The sequence below is a fragment of the Coturnix japonica genome, chromosome 10 (assembly GCF_054131305.1).
Source record: "Coturnix japonica strain WE chromosome 10, WE-NBRP24, whole genome shotgun sequence".
In the NCBI taxonomy this organism is placed as follows: Eukaryota; Metazoa; Chordata; class Aves; order Galliformes; family Phasianidae; genus Coturnix; species Coturnix japonica.
The window spans coordinates 15,046,177-15,052,176 of NC_140672.1; positions in this window are offsets into that span (position 1 = coordinate 15,046,177).

Below are 6,000 nucleotides of genomic sequence, written 5' to 3' on the forward strand. Positions count from 1 at the left end.
TCTGCAGTACCCTCTGCGGATGACACAAATGCAAATGCACCTTCTTCCCAGCAACAATTGCCTTTTTTTTTTTTTTTTTCCACTGAATATGAATGAGGCTCTTCATCATATTCTGCTGGCTTGTCACCCTTGTTGATCCATGGAGAAACAACAAAGCCCTAGAGTAGTGTATGCACTTTGGCATTGGAGAGCTTACTTAATTGCTTCTTCTCAAAGAACAAACTCCAGAGAGGCATGGAGACATCTCCAAAGAGAATTGAATAATGGGACTGAATTTATGGAGAGCAGAACTTCCTGCCAAGGCTTGTCAGCTAGTCTTAATTTTGCTTTTCTTCTCTCAGTCATGTTAGCATAATATTTCATACTGGCAGGTCTGCCCACAGAATTAACTCGCACAGGCTGCCCAGGGAGGTGGTGGGATCCCTGGAGGTGTTGAGGAACTGTGGAGATGTGGCCCTGATGGATGTTATCAGGGGCATGGTGGGGTGGGTTGGGGTTGGAATCAAAGGAGGACCCCCATGTATTTCAGCAGGAAGCACTACTGGTAATAAGAGCTTTGGAGCAAATCCTGGTAGGGCCACGCTCAGCTGGTCCAGTCCGGAGGCTGTTTCTCCTTACTGCAGTATCTGCAGTGAAAACCAGCAGCTGCTTTTGTGTGGCTGGGCTCACATCCAGCAGTGGTGAGGGAACTACAATGATAAGAGACAGTTGCTGAAAAAATGAATGAAATTTGACTGTATGATAGGATGGAGTTAAATGCATTGACAGGATCTCAGGCATCCCAGTGTCCATCAGCTGGCTCTAGAGCTCCTAAAAGACAGGCGTTCTGTAGAACGTTGTTGAATTTGTATTATACATGTGTGTTCTTGGAACTGCAGAACAAATGCATGCATAATCCAGACTTTGATTTTAGCAGCTATGACTGCGCTGTCTCAACAGACCCAACTCAGTTGTGTGCGCTGTTTTGAAATGATATGTTAACAAGAAGTTGGAAAACAAACTCCATTACCCTGAGTAAAATAGGACCGTGGCCATAGGCTTAAACTTTTGGCTAAGAAAGTGGTGAGATTTTGAATCTTTGAAGTCAATTGTTCCACTGTGTGTTAATAGGGGCCAGTTTCATCATCTAACTTTTGCGCTCCAATTAATTTCCATAAAGGAATTCTGATTTTCTTTTCAGTCCTAAGTGATATCTCCATCTTTTAGGCTCATTTTGTTTGCCAGGGGGTTACAATGCAGTAATAGAACCCCCTCCATGATTTCCTTCTAGTTTGCTTGTTCCAATTCTTTCCTCAGTTTTCCTATTTTAAACATTTTCTTGAAGCCTTCGGCTTCTTCTTTTGGCTCCGTCCCCTGTACAGTGTATGTCCTTCAACTTGTGGATATAAGGTAATCTGGTACGTGGTTTATAAAAGCTGCCAATTTGCCAGCTTCTGAATTAGAATCCAGCAATTAGAACTGGGATTAAACGTGTACGTTTGGTTTTATGATAAATGAATGCCTCATGGTCAGCAATGTCCCTGCAGTTCTTTACCATCATACATATTTTGTGTGTCCATATTTTGTTTCAGCACTGGCAGACTTCATAAACAAAGAGACAACTGGAGGAGTTATCAGGGCCGTTGCTGGAAAACAAGCTGAATTTGTTTCTGAGACCTCTGAAGCCAGTGTCATGGTGAAGATGTACAAAAATGGCAAAGAAATGACAACCAGTAAGAAATTCACAATGGAAGATAAAGGGAAAGTGCTTAAGCTTGTGGCTTCAGCTGTAACGAAAGAAGACAAGGGAACATGCTTCTGCAAAATTGGAGATGACACTCTGATTTTTGATTGGAAAGTCTCAGGTAAGTTTGTGAGGCAAACATGGGATCGCAATCCATGCAAAGCACTTCAGACTTAATTCATTTTATTTGTCCAGCCCTGTGGGTTTCCAGTATTTAGGACAAAGATTGCATAGCTCTATTGAAGCAATTCTGACCTTCCTGTTGTCCCTATGCAAATCCACAGTATGAGCAAATAATGTAACTGTGTTGTGATGAATTCAAGACAGCCTTAGCTCCAGCTGGGGCTGGAGACATGACTTGAGCCCTGACATCTGGGCTTCATTCTTCTAGTTCATGAATTGCCTCAGCACTTACATCATCTTTAAACCTCTGACTGAAATGGTCCTAAGTTCTTAGCATGGGAATCCTGTCTCCTCTTTTGACAAATTAAACTCCACATTTGGAGAGTTGAGTGTCTCCTGCTGTACCCGAAGGATGTTGTGATCTCTGAGGTGTCTCCCTGAGGTGCTGTAAGCACAGCTATTAGCTCATAGTGCAAGTAAAGCACTGTCAGGTCAAGCCTGGAGAAGTAATGCTTGTCACTGACATGTTCCTGTTCAGGGTGGAGCTGGAGGGTAAAATAACACAAGAAACTGTCATTGAAATTCAATATCTGTGAAATTCAGCTGGCTGCATTCACAGAACCTGGCGTTAAGATCTGTTTTCTGGTTTCTATCTTGATCCTGTTATCCATAACCCAGTCCTCATTTATGAACTGAAGCTCTACTGAAACCTTTCACTGTGTATGTTCATGCTGCAGTGCAGTGCTTGTGACCTTTAACAGCACGTTCATGTTCCTCTAATCACAGGATCCTTAAGGTTGATTGAGAGCCTCTAGTCCGACTGCTCACCCATCACCACCATGATGCTCACCATCAGCTAGCTAAAAACTCAGCAGAGATGATAGATCAAGCACAACACTGGATTTGGGATGGCTAGAGATTCCTAAGATATTGAAGGATTGCTTGCAGGTGGTGTTGGCTCAGGTATTCACCCTGCATTCCACCTCCCGTTCTGTTTGGTTGAGAATCATGCATTCTGCAATTTCACTTTGTAATTCAAAGACCCTGGCTTTATCTGTTGAAAAACTGATCTAAAACAAGCAGAGAAGACTCCGTTGGAACTGGTTGATGCAGAACAAAGGCATCCCCAAAGGACAAGTTGCACTGTTTGATGAACATTATTGGATGAGAGCTAAGCTAAGATTTAAAAAGTTCTGGGGCTGTCTCTGAGCATCAAATACAGAGGAAGCCTGCATGATTCCCTGAGAATGGATACCTCCTACTTTGGTGTAGGGTTAAGGGAACACTAGCAGTAACTCCTATCACAAAATGTCACGTGGCTCAGACAAAAATGCCATCAAGAGGGCTTAATTAGGAGCACCAAATGCTCACAAGTTGGTCTTAGGGCAGGGAAGTAATCTACCTATGTGATACTGATTGATGCTATTAGTTCTAAACAGCTTGACTCTAGAAGGACCATTCTTCTTTGGTCACCTAGTTTTAAAAGAATAGATGTCTCCTGTCTATTACAATTTTTAACTCATTATTTGTTCACTGATGCCATAAATGTGCCTGGCATAGCAATTGGCCTTGGTATATTCAGTGACTGAAAGCAACAGTTGTTGCTCTAAGAAATGCAATACTAAGCTAGGTCTGCCTGTAGCTGACAGCCATCAGCTTGCTCCTCAGGCAGGTTCTGTCTGGATGGAATGAAGGGCATGAAATACTGATGTGCTCATCAAACGCTTCTTGTTAGCTTAAAGACAAGGTGTTGAATAGGTTTGTTCATGTATTGCAAACACGTTACTTAGCTGCCTTCATTTTAGCTTCAGAAGAACACGTGCAGAATACAGAATTGATTAAAATAAATAAGAACTGTCTGCATAGAACTTACTCTTTCCTTACACAGGAGAATCAAGCAGACATTTGTATGTGAGTACCTCCAGAGGTGAAACTCGATCACCCAAATGTAATGAGCAGAGACATTACAATCAGTTCTAACTGTATCTTAATGCTGTACTGAAGAAGCCTGAGTCAGGATGTAAACCACTTTCTCTTTTTTTCTTCAGATGAAGCCATTGATTTTGTCAACAAGCCCAAAACGACTCCAGAAATATTAGTCAGTCCTTCTGAAGACCTGGAGCTGGTGTGTGAGGTGTCAGCTGCAAGCGGAGCTGTCGTATGGAAGAAAGATCAAACAGAGGTGAAACAGGACCAGAGGACAACCATCATCTCCCAGGGGATGCACCGCAAGCTCATGGTCAAAAATGTGACCCTGAGAGACCGAGGGAGCTACAGCTGTGAAACAAAAGATGACAAAGCAACATTCCAAGTGAAAGTCAGAGGTGAGAAAATGCTTGGAATCCCAGAGAGAAAGGAACGCTTCATTTTGTGTGTCTTGCATTTGTAGGATCAACTTGCCGCCCCTCTGGTGCAAAACATTTTGGTCAACTAGTGTCATAGCAACACTTTTCTACATGTGCTTTTCCATCCAGGAATGAATTCCTGCAACAAACCATAGGCAAGGAGGGTAACTTGTGCAGCTCTTGTAGTCAGCTGGTGTCTGCAGGGTTACAGTGCAAGAGCACACCAGGCATGCAAGGAGTGAGAAAAGGGGAGGTGGTTGAAGAGATCTGGTTACAAAATTTGAATGACACAATGAGGTGGAAAATGCCAATAATCAGACTCATAAATGGCCTGGGTTGCAAAGGCCCACGGTGCTCATCCAGTTCCAGCCCCCTTCTTCCTATGTGCAGGGTTGCCAACCAGCAGCCCAGGCTGCCCAGAACCACATCCAGCCTGGCCTTGAATGCCTGCAGGGATGGAGCATCCACAGTCTCCTTGGGCAACCTGTTCTAGAGGGCTGTTCCCTTCTGATTTACTGGAAATGTAGAGAGACACGAGAAGAAAAAAAGAGAAGGGAGGAGGTTCAGCAGTGCATGCAGGTGTTCTAAATCTCATGTCCAAATCTGCTGTCAGACTGTAAAATCTTTAGCTTTGTGATATGATGTGAAATGATATGAAATTATATGATATGATATGAAATGATATGAAATGATATGCCTATCATTTCCCAAGGCAAAATAGAGGGAAAAGTGTTTTCCTGTCATAATGATGCATCACGATGCTCCCTGTGAAGGGCAAGTACAGTGAAAATGGGGAACTGGAGTAAGCTCTGCAGCAGACTACAGCAAAACGGTGTGGCTGTTGTGATGTCCCTGCAGAGAAAGAAGACGTGTTTACAAACAAGGACAAGGTACAAGAGGAGGTGAAGGCTGTACTGACTCAAAATGCCACACTGAGCTGCGAGGTGGCCCAGAAGAAGACGGAGGTGAAGTGGTACAAGGAGGGGAAACTGATCACCTCGAGCAAGAAGTTCAAGGTGGAGTCAGAGGGCAAACAGCGTCGGCTGGTGCTGAGCCAGGTGGAGAAGAAAGATGCAGGGGAGTACAGCTGCGAGGCTGCTGGCCAGAAACTCACCTTCAAGATTCATGTCACAGGTAAGACAGGTGTTGTCTTAAATACAGCAGAGAACAGTAAAGTAAAATCTAGTTTCTATTATACAGTGATCCAGATGCAGTAGTCTGTGCTGAGGATTTTTCCCTATACTTGATTGCCTGGGTTTGTAGAAAGTATTTGGTTTTAGTCTCGCACAAAGTGCTGTTTCAGTCTGTCTGTAGAATAATAATTACTGATATATGTACAATGGAAGCAATATTCAAGATATTATTCAAATCTCTCCTGTGCCTGAGGTCCCAAACTGTAATTCCTGTTCACCGAAACATTTGACTAAGATAAGCATGTGCAGTGAGGCTGGAGTGCATGTTCTACGTGCAGCCTTTCATGGCAGGAGAAGCAGGAACTTCTCCTAGTAGTACACTGCCTTTTTACTATGCCTTTATGTTGGAGGCTGCATCTGGATAGGTGAGTCTGCTACTCCCAGTAAGAGACCTGGTAGAGCTGACTATTCCCAGAGCTCAAAGTAAAATAGATATCTGGAAATCACACACAAAGAACAAAGGACTGCGTTGGTGAGCATATTTCCTTTGTGCCTTTGACAGTCACAGTTGCGGCAATGGTAGAGGCCATGAGGAGTCTGTTCAGGAAGCCAGGAGTACTGTTCTGGGTCATGAAAAGGCAGCCAGTGGTTTGACTATCACATGTTTATATGTTTT